At 46.9% G+C, this 24859-nt stretch overlaps 4 non-coding genes across 4 annotated transcripts; all 4 read left to right on the top strand.

The window, feature by feature from the left end:
* The first annotated feature begins 2268 nt into the window (after nt 1-2268).
* On the top strand, nt 2269-2340 carry TRNAG-UCC (transfer RNA glycine (anticodon UCC)). Its single transcript has one exon. It is a non-coding gene; the product is annotated as a tRNA-Gly (tRNA).
* Nucleotides 2341-11840: 9500 nt separating this feature from the next.
* TRNAG-UCC (transfer RNA glycine (anticodon UCC)) lies at nt 11841-11912 on the top strand. Its single transcript has one exon. It is a non-coding gene; the product is annotated as a tRNA-Gly (tRNA).
* Nucleotides 11913-16606: 4694 nt separating this feature from the next.
* On the top strand, nt 16607-16678 carry TRNAG-UCC (transfer RNA glycine (anticodon UCC)). The gene has a single exon. It is a non-coding gene; the product is annotated as a tRNA-Gly (tRNA).
* Nucleotides 16679-24574: 7896 nt separating this feature from the next.
* Nucleotides 24575-24646, top strand: TRNAG-UCC (transfer RNA glycine (anticodon UCC)). Its single transcript has one exon. It is a non-coding gene; the product is annotated as a tRNA-Gly (tRNA).
* The last annotated feature ends 213 nt before the right edge of the window (nt 24647-24859 follow it).

The following is a 24859-nucleotide window of genomic DNA, read 5'->3' as shown; positions in this document are numbered from 1 at the left end:
TCTGAAGGCTACTGATCTGCATAACCACATCATTTTTAACAGGAAGCAGAGTGGCGCAGCAGAAGCGTGCTGGGCCCATAACCCAGAGGTCGATGGATCGAAACCATCCTCTGCTAGCATGGATTGATTTTTTTTCTTGTGAGGACCACTCTCTCGTTTCCACGCTGCCAGAGCGGAAAACAGCAGGCTTGTGCCAGCTTTTTGTGGGAAGAGACTGCTCAACTATCGGTCTCTGCTCAAAGTCAGGGAGACAGATGGTCAGAGAATCAACCCTACACTTCAAAGGAAATGATGCACAGTTATGACCATTAAAGAAAGATGGGACCCTCGCACTTCTTTCTGAGCCTGCTTGGAACGTTATTATTCCCTTTTTTTGTCCTGCTATTATCAATCTCCTATGAATTTCGTGGAGCTGTTTTCTTTCTCTACCCTGCTGTTTTTCCCTTGCTGCCAATATATGCTTATTTCAATGATTTGAACTGCTGCTTTCCCTTTCTCCTTTTCTGCGCAGCTTTTGCATTGGTTTCAATCTCCAGTTCCTTAGCAGTTGCAAGAACTTTTTTCCTGATTTTCATGTTGGTCTGTAAACCAAAAATACCTCTGATACTGGTGCAATATAGTAATTGAACTCAGGGTTGTGATGTCTAGAGTTTAAAAAAAACATATGCCATGGAGCGTTGGTGGTATAGTGGTGAGCATAGCTGCCTTCCAAGCAGTTGACCCGGGTTTGATTCCCGGCCAACGCAGTGCTAATATTTATACATTAAGCAAGCTGTAGCTATTCTAACGCAATATGTTAAAAAAAAGAGAAATATCTTGACCAGATTACTCAGCTATTAGATAAATAATAAACAAAGACATAGGCAGGCATCCCAAAAGCCCCGTCTGCGACTTTCTATGTCCTGAAATTTTTATATTTTACAAACAGCAGTCACCACTCACAACTGCTGGTAATAAATGGGCTGCAGGGGGGCAGGCAATGAAACGGCTAAGCCCTTCTGCCCGACGAGCCTTTAGAACTGCAGCATCTCTGCAGTAAAAAGTGTTTCAGGTCAATATCTCTCCACTGGAAAAAATGTGCGAGACCCACCACCGATAAATGTGGCAAAAGTCCCCAACATTTTCTGCATATTTGTGCTCTTACCTGAAAGCAGTGCCACCTTGTAGTCATCGCAGGCAACTGCAGCATACAACCAAATTTATCCGAGAGCAAGGTGAAAGAAACCCAAGGGAACAGCCCCTGTCTGCAGCAGGAAGGTTGGCTGCTTCGAATGGACAGAACTTCCAGTCCTAAGTCCACTCAAGTCCCGAACGCTCATACCGGGCAAGCCGTCACCGGGTGCACCTCTGGCACCCAGGTAAGGCCAAAACCTGAGCATGGTAGCGCAGGATCACAGAGAAGGAGCGGGTGGGGGTGCTTCTGTCTTGACAAAGGCGTGACATGGCTAGTGACTGAGAGGGCCTTGACTTTCCCCTATGACTGACTGTGAGAGGGGAAGGCGAAGATTTTCTGCACCCAGCATGCCTTGTGACATTCTTAGGCAAATGAGGTGAGAGCCCTGCCAGAATAGCTCCAGCGATCCCATGCCACTCCTCTGAAGGCTCCTGATCTGCATAACCACAGCATTTTGAGCAGGAAGCAGAGTGGCGCAGCGGAAGCGTGCTGGGCCCATAACCCAGAGGTCGATGGATCGAAACCATCCTCTGCTAGCATGGATTGATTTTTTTTCTTGTGAGGACCACTCTCTCGTTTCCACGCTGCCAGAGCGGAAAACAGCAGGCTTGTGCCAGCTTTTTGTGGGAAGAGACTGCTCAACTATCGGTCTCTGCTCAAAGTCAGGGAGACAGATGGTCAGAGAATCAACCCTACACTTCAAAGGAAATGATGCACAGTTATGACCATTAACGAAAGATGGGACCCTCGCACTTCTTTCTGAGGCTGCTTGGAACGTTATTATTCCCTTTTTTTGTCCTGCTATTATCAATCTCCTGTGAATTTCGTGGAGCTGTTTTCTTTCTCTACCCTGCTGTTTTTCCCTTGCTGCCAATATATGCTTATTTCAATGATTTGAACTGCTGCTTTCCCTTTCTCCTTTTCTGCGCAGCTTTTGCATTGGTTTCAATCTCCAGTTCCTTAGCAGTTGCAAGAACTTTTTTCCTGATTTTCATGTTGGTCTGTAAACCAAAAATACCTCTGATACTGGTGCAATATAGTCATTGAACTCAGGGTTGTGATGTCTAGAGTTTAAAAAAAACATATGCCATAGAGCGTTGGTGGTATAGTGGTGAGCATAGCTGCCTTCCAAGCAGTTGACCCGGGTTCGATTCCCGGCCAACGCAGTGCTAATATTTATACATTAAGCAAGCTGTAGCTATTCTAACGCAATATGTTAAAAAAAAGATAAATATCTTGACCAGATTACTCAGCTATTAGATAAATAATAAACAAAGACATAGGCAGGCATCCCAAAAGCCCCGTCTGCGACTTTCTATGTCCTGAAATTTTTATATTTTACAAACAGCAGTCACCACTCACAACTGCTGGTAATAAATGGGCTGCAGGGGGGCAGGCAATGAAACGGCTAAGCCCTTCTGCCCGACCAGCCTTTAGAACTGCAGCATCTCTGCAGTAAAAAGTGTTTCAGGTCAATATCTCTCCCCTGGAAAAAATGTGCGAGACCCACCACCGATAAATGTGGCAAAAGTCCCCAACATTTTCTGCATATTTGTGCTCTTACCTGAAAGCAGCGCCACCTTGTAGTCATCGCAGGCAACTGCAGCATACAACCAAATTTATCCGAGAGCAAGGTGAAAGAAACCCAAGGGAACAGCCCCTGTCTGCAGCAGGAAGGTTGGCTGCTTCGAATGGACAGAACTTCCAGTCCTAAGTCCACTCACGTCCCGAACGCTCCCAAACGCTCGCCCTCACCGGGTGCACCTCTGGCTCCCAGGTAAGGCCAAAACCTGAGCATGGTAGCGCAGGATCACAGAGAAGGAGCGGGTGGGGGTGCTTCTGTCTTGACAAAGGCGTGACATGGCTAGTGACTGAGAGGGCCTTGACTTTCCCCTATGACTGACTGTGAGAGGGGAAGGCGAAGATTTTCTGCACCCAGCATGCCTTGTGACATTCTTAGGCAAATGAGGTGAGAGCCCTGCCAGAATAGCTCCAGCGATCCCATGCCACTCCTCTGAAGGCTCCTGATCTGCATAACCACAGCATTTTGAGCAGGAAGCAGAGTGGCGCAGCAGAAGCGTGCTGGGCCCATAACCCAGAGGTCGATGGATCGAAACCATCCTCTGCTAGCATGGATTGATTTTTTTTTTGTGAGGACCACTCTCTCGTTTCCACGCTGCCAGAGCGGAAAAAAGCAGGTTTGTGCCAGCTTTTTGTGGGAAGAGACTGCTCAACTATCGGTCTCTGCTCAAAGTCAGGGAGACAGATGGTCAGAGAATCAACCCTACATTTCAAAGGAAATGATGCACAGTTATGACCATTAACGAAAGATGGGACCCTCGCACTTCTTTCTGAGGCTGCTTGGAACGTTATTATTCCCTTTTTTTGTCCTGCTATTATCAATCTCCTGTGAATTTCGTGGAGCTGTTTTCTTTCTCTACCCTGCTGTTTTTCCCTTGCTGCCAATATATGCTTATTTCAATGATTTGAACTGCTGCTTTCCCTTTCTCCTTTTCTGCGCAGCTTTTGCATTGGTTTCAATCTCCAGTTCCTTAGCAGTTGCAAGAACTTTTTTCCTGATTTTCATGTTGGTCTGTAAACCAAAAATACCTCTGATACTGGTGCAATATAGTCATTGAACTCAGGGTTGTGATGTCTAGAGTTTAACAAAAACATATGCCATGGAGCGTTGGTGGTATAGTGGTGAGCATAGCTGCCTTCCAAGCAGTTGACCCGGGTTTGATTCCCGGCCAACGCAGTGCTAATATTTATACATTAAGCAAGCTGTAGCTATTCTAACGCAATATGTTAAAAAAAAGAGAAATATCTTGACCAGATTACTCAGCTATTAGATAAATAGTAAACAAAGACATAGGCAGGCATCCCAAAAGCCCCGTCTGCGACTTTCTATGTCCTGAAATTTTTATATTTTACAAACAGCAGTCACCACTCACAACTGCTGGCAATAAATGGGCTGCAGGGGGGCAGGCAATGAAACGGCTAAGCCCTTCTGCCCGACCAGCCTTTAGAACTGCAGCATCTCTGCAGTAAAAAGTGTTTCAGGTCAATATCTCTCCCCTGGAAAAAATGTGCGAGACCCACCACCGATAAATGTGGCAAAAGTCCCCAACATTTTTTGCATATTTGTGCTCTTACCTGAAAGCAGCGCCACCTTGTAGTCATCGCAGGCAACCGCAGCATACAACCAAATTTATCCGAGAGCAAGGTGAAAGAAACCCAAGGGAACAGCCCCTGTCTGCAGCAGGAAGATTGGCTGCTTCGAATGAACAGAACTTCCAGTCCTAAGTCCACTCACGTCCCGAACGCTCATACCGGGCAAGCCCTCACCGGGTGCACCTCTGGCTCCCAGGTAAGGCCAAAACCTGAGCATGGTAGCGCAGGATCACAGAGAAGGAGCGGGTGGGGGTGCTTCTGTCTTGACAAAGGCGTGACATGGCTAGTGACTGAGAGGGCCTTGACTTTCCCCTATGACTGACTGTGAGAGGGGAAGGCGAAGATTTTCTGCACCCAGCATGCCTTGTGACATTCTTAGGCAAATGAGGTGAGAGCCCTGCCAGAATAGCTCCAGCGATCCCATGCCACTCCTCTGAAGGCTCCTGATCTGCATAACCACAGCATTTTGAGCAGGAAGCAGAGTGGCGCAGCAGAAGCGTGCTGGGCCCATAACCCAGAGGTCGATGGATCGAAACCATCCTCTGCTAGCATGGATTGTTTTTTTTTCTTGTGAGGACCACTCTCTCGTTTCCACGCTGCCAGAGCGGAAAAAAGCAGGCTTGTGCCAGCTTTTTGTGGGAAGAGACTGCTCAACTATCGGTCTCTGCTCAAAGTCAGGGAGACAGATGGTCAGAGAATCAACCCTACACTTCAAAGGAAATGATGCACAGTTATGACCATTAACGAAAGATGGGACCCTCGCACTTCTTTCTGAGGCTGCTTGGAACGATATTATTCCCTTTTTTTGTCCTGCTATTATCAATCTCCTGTGAATTTCGTGGAGCTGTTTTCTTTCTCTACCCTGCTGTTTTTCCCTTGCTGCCAATATATGCTTATTTCAATGATTTGAACTGCTGCTTTCCCTTTCTCCTTTTCTGCGCAGCTTTTGCATTGGTTTCAATCTCCAGTTCCTTAGCAGTTGCAAGAACTTTTTTCCTGATTTTCATGTTGGTCTGTAAACCAAAAATACCTCTGATACTGGTGCAATATAGTCATTGAACTCAGGGTTGTGATGTCTAGAGTTTAAAAAAAACATATGCCATGGAGCGTTGGTGGTATAGTGGTGAGCATAGCTGCCTTCCAAGCAGTTGACCCGGGTTTGATTCCCGGCCAACGCAGTGCTAATATTTATACATTAAGCAAGCTGTAGCTATTCTAACGCAATATGTTAAAAAAAAGAGAAATATCTTGACCAGATTACTCAGCTATTAGATAAATAATAAACAAAGACATAGGCAGGCATCCCAAAAGCCCCGTCTGCGACTTTCTATGTCCTGAAATTTTTATATTTTACAAACAGCAGTCACCACTCACAACTGCTGGTAATAAATGGGCAGCAGGGGGGCAGGCAATGAAACGGCTAAGCCCTTCTGCCCGACCAGCCTTTAGAACTGCAGCATCTCTGCAGTAAAAAGTGTTTCAGGTCAATATCTCTCCCCTGGAAAAAATGTGCGAGACCCACCACCGATAAATGTGGCAAAAGTCCCCAACATTTTCTGCATATTTGTGCTCTTACCTGAAAGCAGCGCCACCTTGTAGTCATCGCAGGCAACTGCAGCATACAACCAAATTTATCCGAGAGCAAGGTGAAAGAAACCCAAGGGAACAGCCCCTGTCTGCAGCAGGAAGGTTGGCTGCTTCGAATGGACAGAACTTCCAGTCCTAAGTCCACTCACGTCCCGAATGCTCATACCGGGCAAGCCCTCACCGGGTGCACCTCTGGCTCCCAGGTAAGGCCAAAACCTGAGCATGGTAGCGCAGGATCACAGAGAAGGAGCGGGTGGGGGTGCTTCTGTCTTGACAAAGGCGTGACATGGCTAGTGACTGAGAGGGCCTTGACTTTCCCCTATGACTGACTGTGAGAGGGGAAGGCGAAGAGTTTCTGCACCCAGCATGCCTTGTGACATTCTTAGGCAAATGAGGTGAGAGCCCTGCCAGAATAGCTCCAGCGATCCCATGCCACTCCTCTGAAGGCTCCTGATCTGCATAACCACAGCATTTTGAGCTGGAAGCAGAGTGGCGCAGCGGAAGCGTGCTGGGCCCATAACCCAGAGGTCGATGGATGAAAACCATCCTCTGCTAGCATGGATTGATTTTTTTTCTTGTGAGGACCACTCTCTCGTTTCCACGCTGCCAGAGCGGAAAAAAGCAGGCTTGTGCCAGCTTTTTGTGGGAAGAGACTGCTCAACTATCGGTCTCTGCTCAAAGTCAGGGAGACAGATGGTCAGAGAATCAACCCTACACTTCAAAGGAAATGATGCACAGTTATGACCATTAACGAAAGATGGGACCCTCGCACTTCTTTCTGAGGCTGCTTGGAACGTTATTATTCCCTTTTTTTGTCCTGCTATTATCAATCTCCTGTGAATTTCGTGGAGCTGTTTTCTTTCTCTACCCTGCTGTTTTTCCCTTGCTGCCAATATATGCTTATTTCAATGATTTGAACTGCTGCTTTCCCTTTCTCCTTTTCTGCGCAGCTTTTGCATTGGTTTCAATCTCCAGTTCCTTAGCAGTTGCAAGAACTTTTTTCCTGATTTTCATGTTGGTCTGTAAACCAAAAATACCTCTGATACTGGTGCAATATAGTCATTGAACTCAGGGTTGTGATGTCTAGAGTTTAAAAAAAACATATGCCATGGAGCGTTGGTGGTATAGTGGTGAGCATAGCTGCCTTCCAAGCAGTTGACCCGGGTTTGATTCCCGGCCAACGCAGTGCTAATATTTATACATTAAGCAAGCTGTAGCTATTCTAACGCAATATGTTAAAAAAAAGAGAAATATCTTGACCAGATTACTCAGCTATTAGATAAATAATAAACAAAGACATAGGCAGGCATCCCAAAAGCCCCGTCTGCGACTTTCTATGTCCTGAAATTTTTATATTTTACAAACAGCAGTCACCACTCACAACTGCTGGCAATAAATGGGCTGCAGGGGGGCAGGCAATGAAACGGCTAAGCCCTTCTGCCCGACCAGCCTTTAGAACTGCAGCATCTCTGCAGTAAAAAGTGTTTCAGGTCAATATCTCTCCCCTGGAAAAAATGTGCGAGACCCACCACCGATAAATGTGGCAAAAGTCCCCAACATTTTCTGCATATTTGTGCTCTTACCTGAAAGCAGCGCCACCTTGTAGTCATCGCAGGCAACTGCAGCATACAACCAAATTTATCCGAGAGCAAGGTGAAAGAAACCCAAGGGAACAGCCCCTGTCTGCAGCAGGAAGGTTGGCTGCTTCGAATGGACAGAACTTCCAGTCCTAAGTCCACTCACGTCCCGAACGCTCATACCGGGCAAGCCGTCACCGGGTGCACCTCTGGCTCCCAGGTAAGGCCAAAACCTGAGCATGGTAGCGCAGGATCACAGAGAAGGAGCGGGTGGGGGTGCTTCTGTCTTGACAAAGGCGTGACATGGCTAGTGACTGAGAGGGCCTTGACTTTCCCCTATGACTGACTGTGAGAGGGGAAGGCGAAGATTTTCTGCACCCAACATGCCTTGTGACATTCTTAGGCAAATGAGGTGAGAGCCCTGCCAGAATAGCTCCAGCGATCCCATGCCACTCCTCTGAAGGCTCCTGATCTGCATAACCACAGCATTTTGAGTAGGAAGCAGAGTGGCGCAGCAGAAGCGTGCTGGGCCCATAACCCAGAGGTCGATGGATCGAAACCATCCTCTGCTAGCATGGATTGATTTTTTTTTTTGTGAGGACCACTCTCTCGTTTCCACGCTGCCAGAGCGGAAAAAAGCAGGCTTGTGCCAGCTTTTTGTGGGAAGAGACTGCTCAACTATCGGTCTCTTCTCAAAGTCAGGGAGACAGATGGTCAGAGAATCAACCCTACACTTCAAAGGAAATGATGCACAGTTATGACCATTAACGAAAGATGGGACCCTCGCACTTCTTTCTGAGGCTGCTTGGAACGTTATTATTCCCTTTTTTTGTCCTGCTATTATCAATCTCCTGTGAATTTCGTGGAGCTGTTTTCTTTCTCTACCCTGCTGTTTTTCCCTTGCTGCCAATATATGCTTATTTCAATGATTTGAACTGCTGCTTTCCCTTTCTCCTTTTCTGCGCAGCTTTTGCATTGGTTTCAATCTCCAGTTCCTTAGCAGTTGCAAGAACTTTTTTCCTGATTTTCATGTTGGTCTGTAAACCAAAAATACCTCTGATACTGGTGCAATATAGTCATTGAACTCAGGGTTGTGATGTCTAGAGTTTAACAAAAACATATGCCATGGAGCGTTGGTGGTATAGTGGTGAGCATAGCTGCCTTCCAAGCAGTTGACCCGGGTTTGATTCCCGGCCAACGCAGTTCTAATATTTATACATTAAGCAAGCTGTAGCTATTCTAACGCAATATGTTAAAAAAAAGAGAAATATCTTGACCAGATTACTCAGCTATTAGAAAAATAATAAACAAAGACATAGGCAGGCATCCCAAAAGCCCCGTCTGCGACTTTCTATGTCCTGAAATTTTTATATTTTACAAACAGCAGTCACCACTCACAACTGCTGGCAATAAATGGGCTGCAGGGGGGCAGGCAATGAAACGGCTAAGCCCTTCTGCCCGACCAGCCTTTAGAACTGCAGCATCTCTGCAGTAAAAAGTGTTTCAGGTCAATATCTCTCCCCTGGAAAAAATGTGCGAGACCCACCACCGATAAATGTGGCAAAAGTCCCCAACATTTTCTGCATATTTGTGCTCTTACCTGAAAGCAGCGCCACCTTGTAGTCATCGCAGGCAACTGCAGCATACAACCAAATTTATCCGAGAGCAAGGTGAAAGAAACCCAAGGGAACAGCCCCTGTCTGCAGCAGGAAGGTTGGCTGCTTCGAATGGAGAGAACTTCCAGTCCTAAGTCCACTCACGTCCCGAACGCTCATACCGGGCAAGCCCTCACCGGGTGCACCTCTGGCTCCCAGGTAAGGCCAAAACCTGAGCATGGTAGCGCAGGATCACAGAGAAGGAGCGGGTGGGGGTGCTTCTGTCTTGACAAAGGCGTGACATGGCTAGTGACTGAGAGGGCCTTGACTTTCCCCTATGACTGACTGTGAGAGGGGAAGGCGAAGATTTTCTGCACCCAGCATGCCTTGTGACATTCTTAGGCAAATGAGGTGAGAGCCCTGCCAGAATAGCTCCAGCGATCCCATGCCACTCCTCTGAAGGCTCCTGATCTGCATAACCACAGCATTTTGAGCAGGAAGCAGAGTGGTGCAGCAGAAGCGTGCTGGGCCCATAACCCAGAGGTCGATGGATCGAAACCATCCTCTGCTAGCATGGATTGTTTTTTTTTCTTGTGAGGACCACTCTCTCGTTTCCACGCTGCCAGAGCGGAAAAAAGCAGGCTTGTGCCAGCTTTTTGTGGGAAGAGACTGCTCAACTATCGGTCTCTGCTCAAAGTCAGGGAGACAGATGGTCAGAGAATCAACCCTACACTTCAAAGGAAATGATGCACAGTTATGACCATTAACGAAAGATGGGACCCTCGCACTTCTTTCTGAGGCTGCTTGGAACGTTATTATTCCCTTTTTTTGTCCTGCTATTATCAATCTCCTGTGAATTTCGTGGAGCTGTTTTCTTTCTCTACCCTGCTGTTTTTCCCTTGCTGCCAATATATGCTTATTTCAATGATTTGAACTGCTGCTTTCCCTTTCTCCTTTTCTGCGCAGCTTTTGCATTGGTTTCAATCTCCAGTTCCTTAGCAGTTGCAAGAACTTTTTTCCTGATTTTCATGTTGGTCTGTAAACCAAAAATACCTCTGATACTGGTGCAATATAGTCATTGAACTCAGGGTTGTGATGTCTAGAGTTTAAAAAAAAAATATGCCATGGAGCGTTGGTGGTATAGTGGTGAGCATAGCTGCCTTCCAAGCAGTTGACCCGGGTTTGATTCCCGGCCAACGCAGTGCTAATATTTATACATTAAGCAAGCTGTAGCTATTCTAACGCAATATGTTAAAAAAAAGAGAAATATCTTGACCAGATTACTCAGCTATTAGATAAATAATAAACAAAGACATAGGCAGGCATCCCAAAAGCCCCGTCTGCGACTTTCTATGTCCTGAAATTTTTATATTTTACAAACAGCAGTCACCACTCACAACTGCTGGTAATAAATGGGCAGCAGGGGGGCAGGCAATGAAACGGCTAAGCCCTTCTGCCCGACCAGCCTTTAGAACTGCAGCATCTCTGCAGTAAAAAGTGTTTCAGGTCAATATCTCTCCCCTGGAAAAAATGTGCGAGACCCACCACCGATAAATGTGGCAAAAGTCCCCAACATTTTTTGCATATTTGTGCTCTTACCTGAAAGCAGCGCCACCTTGTAGTCATCGCAGGCAACTGCAGCATACAACCAAATTTATCCGAGAGCAAGGTGAAAGAAACCCAAGGGAACAGCCCCTGTCTGCAGCAGGAAGGTTGGCTGCTTCGAATGGACAGAACTTCCAGTCCTAAGTCCACTCACGTCCCAAACGCTCCCAAACGCTCATACCGGGCAAGCCCTCACCGGGTGCACCTCTGGCTCCCAGGTAAGGCCAAAACCTGAGCATGGTAGCGCAGGATCACAGAGAAGGAGCGGGTGGGGGTGCTTCTGTCTTGACAAAGGCGTGACATGGCTAGTGACTGAGAGGGCCTTGACTTTCCCCTATGACTGACTGTGAGAGGGGAAGGCGAAGATTTTCTGCACCCAGCATGCCTTGTGACATTCTTAGGCAAATGAGGTGAGAGCCCTGCCAGAATAGCTCCAGCGATCCCATGCCACTCCTCTGAAGGCTCCTGATCTGCATAACCACAGCATTTTGAGCAGGAAGCAGAGTGGCGCAGCGGAAGCGTGCTGGGCCCATAACCCAGAGGTCGATGGATCGAAACCATCCTCTGCTAGCATGGATTGATTTTTTTTCTTGTGAGGACCACTCTCTCGTTTCCACGCTGCCAGAGTGGAAAAAAGCAGGCTTGTGCCAGCTTTCTGTGGGAAGAGACTGCTCAACTATCGGTCTCTGCTCAAAGTCAGGGAGACAGATGGTCAGAGAATCAACCCTACACTTCAAAGGAAATGATGCACAGTTATGACCATTAACGAAAGATGGGACCCTCGCACTTCTTTCTGAGGCTGCTTGGAACGTTATTATTCCCTTTTTTTGTCCTGCTATTATCAATCTCCTGTGAATTTCGTGGAGCTGTTTTCTTTCTCTACCCTGCTGTTTTTCCCTTGCTGCCAATATATGCTTATTTCAATGATTTGAACTGCTGCTTTCCCTTTCTCCTTTTCTGCGCAGCTTTTGCATTGGTTTCAATCTCCAGTTCCTTAGCAGTTGCAAGAACTTTTTTCCTGATTTTCATGTTGGTCTGTAAACCAAAAATACCTCTGATACTGGTGCAATATAGTCATTGAACTCAGGGTTGTGATGTCTAGAGTTTAAAAAAAACATATGCCACGGAGCGTTGGTGGTATAGTGGTGAGCATAGCTGCCTTCCAAGCAGTTGACCCGGGTTCGATTCCCGGCCAACGCAGTGCTAATATTTATACATTAAGCAAGCTGTAGCTATTCTAACGCAATATGTTAAAAAAAGAGAAATATCTTGACCAGATTACTCAGCTATTAGATAAATAATAAACAAAGACATAGGCAGGCATCCCAAAAGCCCCGTCTGCGACTTTCTATGTCCTGAAATTTTTATATTTTACAAACAGCAGTCACCACTCACAACTGCTGGCAATAAATGGGCTGCAGGGGGGCAGGCAATGAAACGGCTAAGCCCTTCTGCCCGACCAGCCTTTAGAACTGCAGCATCTCTGCAGTATAAAGTGTTTCAGGTCAATATCTCTCCCCTGGAAAAAATGTGCGAGACCCACCACCGATAAATGTGGCAAAAGTCCCCAACATTTTCTGCATATTTGTGCTCTTACCTGAAAGCAGCGCCACCTTGTAGTCATCGCAGGCAACTGCAGCATACAACCAAATTTATCCGAGAGCAAGGTGAAAGAAACCCAAGGGAACAGCCCCTGTCTGCAGCAGGAAGGTTGGCTGCTTCGAATGGACAGAACTTCCAGTCCTAAGTCCACTCACGTCCCGAACGCTCATACCGGGCAAGCCCTCACCGGGTGCACCTCTGGCTCCCAGGTAAGGCCAAAACCTGAGCATGGTAGCGCAGGATCACAGAGAAGGAGCGGGTGGGGGTGCTTCTGTCTTGACAAAGGCGTGACATGGCTAGTGACTGAGAGGGCCTTGACTTTCCCCTATGACTGACTGTGAGAGGGGAAGGCGAAGATTTTCTGCACCCAGCATGCCTTGTGACATTCTTAGGCAAATGAGGTGAGAGCCCTGCCAGAATAGCTCCAGCGATCCCATGCCACTCCTCTGAAGGCTCCTGATCTGCATAACCACGGCATTTTGAGCAGGAAGCAGAGTGGCGCAGCAGAAGCGTGCTGGGCCCATAACCCAGAGGTCGATGGATCGAAACCATCCTCTGCTAGCATGGATTGATTTTTTTTCTTGTGAGGACCACTCTCTCGTTTCCACGCTGCCAGAGCGGAAAAAAGCAGGCTTGTGCCAGCTTTTTGTGGGAAGAGACTGCTCAACTATCGGTCTCTGCTCAAAGTCAGGGAGACAGATGGTCAGAGAATCAACCCTACACTTCAAAGGAAATGATGCACAGTTATGACCATTAACGAAAGATGGGACCCTCGCACTTCTTTCTGAGGCTGCTTGGAACGTTATTATTCCCTTTTTTTGTCCTGCTATTATCAATCTCCTGTGAATTTCGTGGAGCTGTTTTCTTTCTCTACCCTGCTGTTTTTCCCTTGCTGCCAATATATGCTTATTTCAATGATTTGAACTGCTGCTTTCCCTTTCTCCTTTTCTGCGCAGCTTTTGCATTGGTTTCAATCTCCAGTTCCTTAGCAGTTGCAAGAACTTTTTTCCTGATTTTCATGTTGGTCTGTAAACCAAAAATACCTCTGATACTGGTGCAATATAGTCATTGAACTCAGGGTTGTGATGTCTAGAGTTTAAAAAAAACATATGCCATGGAGCGTTGGTGGTATAGTGGTGAGCATAGCTGCCTTCCAAGCAGTTGACCCGGGTTTGATTCCCGGCCAACGCAGTGCTAATATTTATTCATTAAGCAAGCTGTAGCTATTCTAACGCAATATGTTAAAAAAAAGAGAAATATCTTGACCAGATTACTCAGCTATTAGATAAATAATAAACAAAGACATAGGCAGGCATCCCAAAAGCCCCGTCTGCGACTTTCTATGTCCTGAAATTTTTATATTTTACAAACAGCAGTCACCACTCACAACTGCTGGCAATAAATGGGCTGCAGGGGGGCAGGCAATGAAACGGCTAAGCCCTTCTGCCCGACCAGCCTTTAGAACTGCAGCATCTCTGCAGTAAAAAGTGTTTCAGGTCAATATCTCTCCCCTGGAAAAAATGTGCGAGACCCACCACCGATAAATGTGGCAAAAGTCCCCAACATTTTCTGCATATTTGTGCTCTTACCTGAAAGCAGCGCCACCTTGTAGTCATCGCAGGCAACTGCAGCATACAACCAAATTTATCCGAGAGCAAGGTGAAAGAAACCCAAGGGAACAGCCCCTGTCTGCAGCAGGAAGGTTGGCTGCTTCGAATGGACAGAACTTCCAGTCCTAAGTCCACTCACGTCCCGAACGCTCATACCGGGCAAGCCCTCACCGGGTGCACCTCTGGCTCCCAGGTAAGGCCAAAACCTGAGCATGGTAGCGCAGGATCACAGAGAAGGAGCGGGTGGGGGTGCTTCTGTCTTGACAAAGGCGTGACATGGCTAGTGACTGAGAGGGCCTTGACTTTCCCCTATGACTGACTGTGAGAGGGGAAGGCGAAGATTTTCTGCACCCAGCATGCCTTGTGACATTCTTAGGCAAATGAGGTGAGAGCCCTGCCAGAATAGCTCCAGCGATCCCATGCCACTCCTCTGAAGGCTCCTGATCTGCATAACCACAGCATTTTGAGCAGGAAGCAGAGTGGCGCAGCAGAAGCGTGCTGGGCCCATAACCCAGAGGTCGATGGATCGAAACCATCCTCTGCTAGCATGGATTGTTTTTTTTTCTTGTGAGGACCACTCTCTCGTTTCCACGCTGCCAGAGCGGAAAAAAGCAGGCTTGTGCCAGCTTTTTGTGGGAAGAGACTGCTCAACTATCGGTCTCTGCTCAAAGTCAGGGAGACAGATGGTCAGAGAATCAACCCTACACTTCAAAGGAAATGATGCACAGTTATGACCATTAACGAAAGATGGGACCCTCGCACTTCTTTCTGAGGCTGCTTGGAACGTTATTATTCCCTTTTTTTGTCCTGCTATTATCAATCTCCTGTGAATTTCGTGGAGCTGTTTTCTTTCTCTACCCTGCTGTTTTTCCCTTGCTGCCAATATATGCTTATTTCAATGATTTGAACTGCTGCTTTCCCTTTCTCCTTTTCTGCGCAGCTTTTGCATTGGTTTCAATCTCCAGTTCCTTAGCAGTTGCAAGAACTTTTTTCCTGATTTTCATGTTGGTCTGTAAACCAAAAATACCTCTGATACTGGTGCAATATAGTCATTGAACTCAGGGTTGTGATGTCTAGAGTTTAAAAAAAAAATATGCCATGGAGCGTTGGTGGTATAGTGGTGAGCATAGCTGCCTTCCAAGCAGTTGACCCGGGTTTGATTCCCGGCCAACGCAGTGCTAATATTTATACATTAAGCAAGCTGCAGCTATTCTAACGCAATATGTTAAAAAAAAGAGAAATATCTTGACCAGATTACTCAGCTATTAGATAAATAATAAACAAAGACATAGGCAGGCATCCCAAAAGCCCCGTCTGCGACTTTCTATGTCCTGAAATTTTTATATTTTACAAACAGCAGTCACCACTCACAACTGCTGGTAATAAATGGGCAGCAGGGGGGCAGGCAATGAAACGGCTAAGCCCTTCTGCCCGACCAGCCTTTAGAACTGCAGCATCTCTGCAGTAAAAAGTGTTTCAGGTCAATATCTCTCCCCTGGAAAAAATGTGCGAGACCCACCACCGATAAATGTGGCAAAAGTCCCCAACATTTTTTGCATATTTGTGCTCTTACCTGAAAGCAGCGCCACCTTGTAGTCATCGCAGGCAACTGCAGCATACAACCAAATTTATCCGAGAGCAAGGTGAAAGAAACCCAAGGGAACAGCCCCTGTCTGCAGCAGGAAGGTTGGCTGCTTCGAATGGACAGAACTTCCAGTCCTAAGTCCACTCACGTCCCAAACGCTCTCACCGGGTGCACCTCTGGCTCCCAGGTAAGGCCAAAACCTGAGCATGGTAGCGCAGGATCACAGAGAAGGAGCGGGTGGGGGTGCTTCTGTCTTGACAAAGGCGTGACATGGCTAGTGACTGAGAGGGTCTTGACTTTCCCCTATGACTGACTGTGAGAGGGGAAGGCGAAGATTTTCTGCACCCAGCATGCCTTGTGACATTCTTAGGCAAATGAGGTGAGAGCCCTGCCAGAATAGCTCCAGCGATCCCATGCCACTCCTCTGAAGGCTCCTGATCTGCATAACCACAGCATTTTGAGCAGGAAGCAGAGTGGCGCAGCGGAAGCGTGCTGGGACCATAACCCAGAGGTCGATGGATCGAAACCATCCTCTGCTAGCATGGATTGATTTTTTTTCTTGTGAGGACCACTCTCTCGTTTCCACGCTGCCAGAGTGGAAAAAAGCAGGCTTGTGCCAGCTTTCTGTGGGAAGAGACTGCTCAACTATCGGTCTCTGCTCAAAGTCAGGGAGACAGATGGTCAGAGAATCAACCCTACACTTCAAAGGAAATGATGCACAGTTATGACCATTAACGAAAGATGGGACCCTCGCACTTCTTTCTGAGGCTGCTTGGAACGTTATTATTCCCTTTTTTTGTCCTGCTATTATCAATCTCCTGTGAATTTCGTGGAGCTGTTTTCTTTCTCTACCCTGCTGTTTTTCCCTTGCTGCCAATATATGCTTATTTCAATGATTTGAACTGCTGCTTTCCCTTTCTCCTTTTCTGCGCAGCTTTTGCATTGGTTTCAATCTCCAGTTCCTTAGCAGTTGCAAGAACTTTTTTCCTGATTTTCATGTTGGTCTGTAAACCAAAAATACCTCTGATACTGGTGCAATATAGTCATTGAACTCAGGGTTGTGATGTCTAGAGTTTAAAAAAAACATATGCCACGGAGCGTTGGTGGTATAGTGGTGAGCATAGCTGCCTTCCAAGCAGTTGACCCGGGTTCGATTCCCGGCCAACGCAGTGCTAATATTTATACATTAAGCAAGCTGTAGCTATTCTAACGCAATATGTTAAAAAAAGAGAAATATCTTGACCAGATTACTCAGCTATTAGATAAATAATAAACAAAGACATAGGCAGGCATCCCAAAAGCCCCGTCTGCGACTTTCTATGTCCTGAAATTTTTATATTTTACAAACAGCAGTCACCACTCACAACTGCTGGCAATAAATGGGCTGCAGGGGGGCAGGCAATGAAACGGCTAAGCCCTTCTGCCCGACCAGCCTTTAGAACTGCAGCATCTCTGCAGTATAAAGTGTTTCAGGTCAATATCTCTCCCCTGGAAAAAATGTGCGAGACCCACCACCGATAAATGTGGCAAAAGTCCCCAACATTTTCTGCATATTTGTGCTCTTACCTGAAAGCAGCGCCACCTTGTAGTCATCGCAGGCAACTGCAGCATACAACCAAATTTATCCGAGAGCAAGGTGAAAGAAACCCAAGGGAACAGCCCCTGTCTGCAGCAGGAAGGTTGGCTGCTTCGAATGGACAGAACTTCCAGTCCTAAGTCCACTCACGTCCCGAACGCTCATACCGGGCAAGCCCTCACCGGGTGCACCTCTGGCTCCCAGGTAAGGCCAAAACCTGAGCATGGTAGCGCAGGATCACAGAGAAGGAGCGGGTGGGGGTGCTTCTGTCTTGACAAAGGCGTGACATGGCTAGTGACTGAGAGGGCCTTGACTTTCCCCTATGACTGACTGTGAGAGGGGAAGGCGAAGATTTTCTGCACCCAGCATGCCTTGTGACATTCTTAGGCAAATGAGGTGAGAGCCCTGCCAGAATAGCTCCAGCGATCCCATGCCACTCCTCTGAAGGCTCCTGATCTGCATAACCACGGCATTTTGAGCAGGAAGCAGAGTGGCGCAGCAGAAGCGTGCTGGGCCCATAACCCAGAGGTCGATGGATCGAAACCATCCTCTGCTAGCATGGATTGATTTTTTTTCTTGTGAGGACCACTCTCTCGTTTCCACGCTGCCAGAGCGGAAAAAAGCAGGCTTGTGCCAGCTTTTTGTGGGAAGAGACTGCTCAACTATCGGTCTCTGCTCAAAGTCAGGGAGACAGATGGTCAGAGAATCAACCCTACACTTCAAAGGAAATGATGCACAGTTATGACCATTAACGAAAGATGGGACCCTCGCACTTCTTTCTGAGGCTGCTTGGAACGTTATTATTCCCTTTTTTTGTCCTGCTATTATCAATCTCCTGTGAATTTCGTGGAGCTGTTTTCTTTCTCTACCCTGCTGTTTTTCCCTTGCTGCCAATATATGCTTATTTCAATGATTTGAACTGCTGCTTTCCCTTTCTCCTTTTCTGCGCAGCTTTTGCATTGGTTTCAATCTCCAGTTCCTTAGCAGTTGCAAGAACTTTTTTCCTGATTTTCATGTTGGTCTGTAAACCAAAAATACCTCTGATACTGGTGCAATATAGTCATTGAACTCAGGGTTGTGATGTCTAGAGTTTAAAAAAAACATATGCCACGGAGCGTTGGTGGTATAGTGGTGAGCATAGCTGCCTTCCAAGCAGTTGACTCGGGTTCGATTCCCGGCCAACGCAGTGCTAATATTTATACATTAAGCAAGCTGTAGCTATTCTAACGCAATATGTTAAAAAAAAGAGAAATATCTTGACCAGATTACTCAGCTATTAGATAAATAATAAACAAAGACATAGGCAGGCATCCCAAAAGCCCCGTCTGCGACTTTCTATGTCCTGAAATTTTTATATTTTACAAACAGCAGTCACCACTCACAACTGCTGGCAATAAATGGGCTGCAGGGGGGCAGGCAATGAAACGGCTAAGCCCTTCTGCCCGACCAGCCTTTAGAACTGCAGCATCTCTGCAGTAAAAAGTGTTTCAGGTCAATATCTCTCCCCTGGAAAAAATGTGCGAGACCCACCACCGATAAATGTGGCAAAAGTCCCCAACATTTTCTGCATATTTGTGCTCTTACCTGAAAGCAGCGCCACCTTGTAGTCATCGCAGGCAACTGCAGCATACAACCAAATTTATCCGAGAGCAAGGTGAAAGAAACCCAAGGGAACAGCCCCTGTCTGCAGCAGGAAGGTTGGCTGCTTCGAATGGACAGAAGTTCCAGTCCTAAGTCCACTCACGTCCCGAACGCTCATACCGGGCAAGCCCTCACCGGGTGCACCTCTGGCTCCCAGGTAAGGCCAAAACCTGAGCATGGTAGCGCAGGATCACAGAGAAGGAGCGGGTGGGGGTGCTTCTGTCTTGACAATGGCGTGACATGGCTAGTGACTGAGAGGGCCTTGACTTTCCCCTATGACTGACTGTGAGAGGGGAAGGCGAAGATTTTCTGCACCCAGCATGCCTTGTGACATTCTTAGGCAAATGAGGTGAGAGCCCTGCCAGAATAGCTCCAGCGATCCCATGCCACTCCTCTGAAGGCTCCTGATCTGCATAACCACAGCATTTTGAGCAGGAAGCAGAGTGGCGCAGCGGAAGCGTGCTGGGCCCATAACCCAGAGGTCGATGGATCGAAACCATCCTCTGCTAGCATGGATTGATTTTTTTTCTTGTGAGGACCACTCTCTCGTTTCCACGCTGCCAGAGCGGAAAAAAGCAGGCTTGTGCCAGCTTTTTGTGGGAAGAGACTGCTCAACTATCGGTCTCTGCTCAAAGTCAGGGAGACAGATGGTCAGAGAATCAACCCTACACTTCAAAGGAAATGATGCACAGTTATGACCATTAACGAAAGATGGGACCCTCGCACTTCTTTCTGAGGCTGCTTGGAACGTTATTATTCCCTTTTTTTGTCCTGCTATTATCAATCTCCTGTGAATTTCGTGGAGCTGTTTTCTTTCTCTACCCTGCTGTTTTTCCCTTGCTGCCAATATATGCTTATTTCAATGATTTGAACTGCTGCTTTCCCTTTTCTCCTTTTCTGCGCAGCTTTTGCATTGGTTTCAATCTCCAGTTCCTTAGCAGTTGCAAGAACTTTTTTCCTGATTTTCATGTTGGTCTGTAAACCAAAAATACCTCTGATACTGGTGCAATATAGTCATTGAACTCAGGGTTGTGATGTCTAGAGTTTAAAAAAAACATATGCCACGGAGCGTTGGTGGTATAGTGATGAGCATAGCTGCCTTCCAAGCAGTTGACCCGGGTTCGATTCCCGGCCAACGCAGTGCTAATATTTATACATTAAGCAAGCTGTAGCTATTCTAACGCAATATGTTAAAAAAAAGAGAAATATCTTTACCAGTTTACTCAGCTATTAGATAAATAATAAACTAAGACTTAGACAGGCATCCCAAAAGCCCCGTCTGCGACTCTCTATGTCCTGAAATTTTTATATTTTACAAACAGCAGTCACCACTCACAACTGCTGGCAATAAATGGGCTGCAGGGGGGCAGGCAATGAAACGGCTAAGCCCTTCTGCCCGACCAGCCTTTAGAACTGCAGCATCTCTGCAGTAAAAAGTGTTTCAGGTCAATATCTCTCCCCTGGAAAAAATGTGCGAGACCCACCACCGATAAATGTGGCAAAAGTCCCCAACATTTTCTGCATATTTGTGCTCTTACCTGAAAGCAGCGCCACCTTGTAGTCATCGCAGGCAACTGCAGCATACAACCAAATTTATCCGAGAGCAAGGTGAAAGAAACCCAAGGGAACAGCCCCTGTCTGCAGCAGAAAGGTTGGCTGCTTCGAATGGACAGAACTTCCAGTCCTAATTCCACTCACGTCCCGAATGCTCATACCGGGCAAGCCCTCACCGGGTGCACCTCTGGCTCCCAGGTAAGGCCAAAACCTGAGCATGGTAGCGCAGGATCACAGAGAAGGAGCGGGTGGGGGTGCTTCTGTCTTGACAAAGGCGTGACATGGCTAGTGACTGAGAGGGCCTTGACTTTGCCCTATGACTGACTGTGAGAGGGGAAGGCGAAGATTTTCTGCACCCAGCATGCCTTGTGACATTCTTAGGCAAATGAGGTGAGAGCCCTGCCAGAATAGCTCCAGCGATCCCATGCCACTCCTCTGAAGGCTCCTGATCTGCATAACCACAGCATTTTGAGGAGGAAGCAGAGTGTCGCAGCAGAATTGTGCTGGGCCCATAACCCAGAGGTCGATGGATCGAAACCATCCTCTGCTAGCATGGATTGATTTTTTTTCTTGTGAGGACCACTCTCTCGTTTCCACGCTGCCAGAGCGGAAAAAAGCAGGCTTGTGCCAGCTTTTTGTGGGAAGAGACTGCTCAACTATCGGTCTCTGCTCAAAGTCAGGGAGACAGATGGTCAGAGAATCAACCCTACACTTCAAAGGAAATGATGCACAGTTATGACCATTAACGAAAGATGGGACCCTCGCACTTCTTTCTGAGGCTGCTTGGAACGTTATTATTCCATTTTTTTGTCCTGCTATTATCAATCTCCTGTGAATTTCGTGGAGCTGTTTTCTTTCTCTACCCTGCTGTTTTTCCCTTGCTGCCAATATATGCTTATTTCAATGATTTGAACTGCTGCTTTCCCTTTCTCCTTTTCTGCGCAGCTTTTGCATTGGTTTCAATCTCCAGTTCCTTAGCAGTTGCAAGAACTTTTTTCCTGATTTTCATGTTGGTCTGTAAACCAAAAATACCTCTGATACTGGTGCAATATAGTCATTCAACTCAGGGTTGTGATGTCTAGAGTTTAAAAAAAACATATGCCATGGAGCGTTGGTGGTATAGTGGTGAGCATAGCTGCCTTCCAAGCAGTTGACCCGGGTTTGATTCCCGGCCAACGCAGTGCTAATATTTATACATTAAGCAAGCTGTAGCTATTCTAACGCAATATGTTAAAAAAAAGAGAAATATCTTGACCAGATTACTCAGCTATTAGATAAATAATAAACAAAGACATAGGCAGGCATCCCAAAAGCCCCGTCTGCGACTTTCTATGTCCTGAAATTTTTATATTTTACAAACAGCAGTCACCACTCACAACTGCTGGTAATAAATGGGCTGCAGGGGGGCAGGCAATGAAACGGCTAAGCCCTTCTGCCCGACCAGCCTTTAGAACTGCAGCATCTCTGCAGTAAAAAGTGTTTCAGGTCAATATCTCTCCCCTGGAAAAAATGTGCGAGACCCACCACCGATAAATGTGGCAAAAGTCCCCAACATTTTCTGCATATTTGTGCTCTTACCTGAAAGCAGCGCCACCTTGTAGTCATCGCAGGCAACTGCAGCATACAACCAAATTTATCCGAGAGCAAGGTGAAAGAAACCCAAGGGAACAGCCCCTGTCTCCAGCAGGAAGGTTGGCTGCTTCGAATGGACAGAACTTCCAGTCCTAAGTCCACTCACGTCCCGAACGCTCGCAAACGCTCGCCCACACCGGGTGCACCTCTGGCTCCCAGGTAAGGCCAAAACCTGAGCATGGTAGCGCAGGATCACAGAGAAGGAGCGGGTGGGGGTGCTTCTGTCTTGACAAAGGCGTGACATGGCTAGTGACTGAGAGGGCCTTGACTTTCCCCTATGACTGACTGTGAGAGGGGAAGGCGAAGATTTTCTGCACCCAGCATGCCTTGTGACATTCTTAGGCAAATGAGGTGAGAGCCCTGCCAGAATAGCTCCAGCGATCCCATGCCACTCCTCTGAAGGCTCCTGATCTGCATAACCACAGCATTTTGAGCAGGAAGCAGAGTGGCGCAGCGGAAGCGTGCTGGGCCCATAACCCAGAGGTCGATGGATCGAAACCATCCTCTGCTAGCATGGATTGATTTTTTTTCTTGTGAGGACCACTCTCTCGTTTCCACGCTGCCAGAGCGGAAAACAGCAGGCTTGTGCCAGCTTTTTGTGGGAAGAGACTGCTCAACTATCGGTCTCTGCTCAAAGTCAGGGAGACAGATGGTCAGAGAATCAACCCTACACTTCAAAGGAAATGATGCACAGTTATGACCATTAAAGAAAGATGGGACCCTCGCACTTCTTTCTGATCCTGCTTGGAACGTTATTATTCCCTTTTTTTGTCCTGCTATTATCAATCTCCTGTGAATTTCGTGGAGCTGTTTTCTTTCTCTACCCTGCTGTTTTTCCCTTGCTGCCAATATATGCTTATTTCAATGATTTGAACTGCTGCTTTCCCTTTCTCCTTTTCAGCGCAGCTTTTGCATTGGTTTCAATCTCCAGTTCCTTAGCAGTTGCAAGAACTTTTTTCCTGATTTTCATGTTGGTCTGTAAACCAAAAATACCTCTGATACTGGTGCAATATAGTCATTGAACTCAGGGTTGTGATGTCTAGAGTTTAAAAAAAATATATGCCATGGAGCGTTGGTGGTATAGTGGTGAGCATAGCTGCCTTCCAAGCAGTTGACCCGGGTTTGATTCCCGGCCAACGCAGTGCTAATATTTATACATTAAGCAAGCTGTAGCTATTCTAACGCAATATGTTAAAAAAAAGAGAAATATCTTGACCAGATTACTCAGCTATTAGATAAATAATAAACAAAGACATAGGCAGGCATCCCAAAAGCCCCGTCTGCGACTTTCTATGTCCTGAAATTTTTATATTTTACAAACAGCAGTCACCACTCACAACTGCTGGTAATAAATGGGCTGCAGGGGGGCAGGCAATGAAACGGCTAAGCCCTTCTGCCCGACCAGCCTTTAGAACTGCAGCATCTCTGTAGTAAAAAGTGTTTCAGGTCAATATCTCTCCCCTGGAAAAAATATGCGAGACCCACCACCGATAAATGTGGCAAAAGTCCCCAACATTTTCTGCATATTTGTGCTCTTACCTGAAAGCAGCGCCACCTTGTAGTCATCGCAGGCAACTGCAGCATACAACCAAATTTATCCGAGAGCAAGGTGAAAGAAACCCAAGGGAACAGCCCCTGTCTGCAGCAGGAAGGTTGGCTGCTTCGAATGGACAGAACTTCCAGTCCTAAGTCCACTCACGTCCCGAACGCTCCCAAACGCTCGCCCTCACCTGGTGCACCTCTGGCTCCCAGGTAAGGCCAAAACCTGAGCATGGTAGCGCAGGATCACAGAGAAGGAGCGGGTGGGGGTGCTTGTGTCTTGACAAAGGCGTGACATGGCTAGTGACTGAGAGGGCCTTGACTTTCCCCTATGACTGACTGTGAGAGGGGAAGGCGAAGATTTTCTGCACCCAGCATGCCTTGTGACATTCTTAGGCAAATGAGGTGAGAGCCCTGCCAGAATAGCTCCAGCGATCCCATGCCACTCCTCTGAAGGCTCCTGATCTGCATAACCACAGCATTTTGAGCAGGAAGCAGAGTGGCGCAGCGGAAGCGTGCTGGGCCCATAACCCAGAGGTCAATGGATCGAAACCATCCTCTGCTAGCATGGATTGATTTTTTTTCTTGTGAGGACCACTCTCTCGTTTCCACGCTGCCAGAGCGGAAAAAAGCAGGCTTGTGCCAGCTTTTTGTGGGAAGAGACTGCTCAACTATCGGTCTCTGCTCAAAGTCAGGGAGACAGATGGTCAGAGAATCAACCCTACACTTCAAAGGAAATGATGCACAGTTATGACCATTAACGAAAGATGGGACCCTCGCACTTCTTTCTGAGGCTGCTTGGAACGTTATTATTCCCTTTTTTTGTCCTGCTATTATCAATCTCCTGTGAATTTCGTGGAGCTGTTTTCTTTCTCTACCCTGCTGTTTTTCCCTTGCTGCCAATATATGCTTATTTCAATGATTTGAACTGCTGCTTTCCCTTTCTCCTTTTCTGCGCAGCTTTTGCATTGGTTTCAATCTCCAGTTCCTTAGCAGTTGCAAGAACTTTTTTCCTGATTTTCATGTTGGTCTGTAAACCAAAAATACCTCTGATACTGGTGCAATATAGTCATTGAACTCAGGGTTGTGATGTCTAGAGTTTAAAAAAAACATATGCCACGGAGCGTTGGTGGTATAGTGGTGAGCATAGCTGCCTTCCAAGCAGTTGACCCGGGTTCGATTCCCGGCCAACGCAGTGCTAATATTTATACATTAAGCAAGCTGTAGCTATTCTAACGCAATATGTTAAAAAAAAGAGAAATATCTTGACCAGATTACTCAGCTATTAGATAAATAATAAACAAAGACATAGGCAGGCATCCCAAAAGCCCCGTCTGCGACTTTCTATGTCCTGAAATTTTTATATTTTACAAACAGCAGTCACCACTCACAACTGCTGGCAATAAAT

The sequence above is a fragment of the Pleurodeles waltl genome, unplaced genomic scaffold, assembly GCF_031143425.1.
Source record: "Pleurodeles waltl isolate 20211129_DDA unplaced genomic scaffold, aPleWal1.hap1.20221129 scaffold_69, whole genome shotgun sequence".
Classification (NCBI taxonomy): domain Eukaryota; kingdom Metazoa; phylum Chordata; class Amphibia; order Caudata; family Salamandridae; genus Pleurodeles; species Pleurodeles waltl.
Note: the sequence above shows the minus strand (reverse complement) of the source record. Positions and strands in the feature narration are given on the sequence as shown.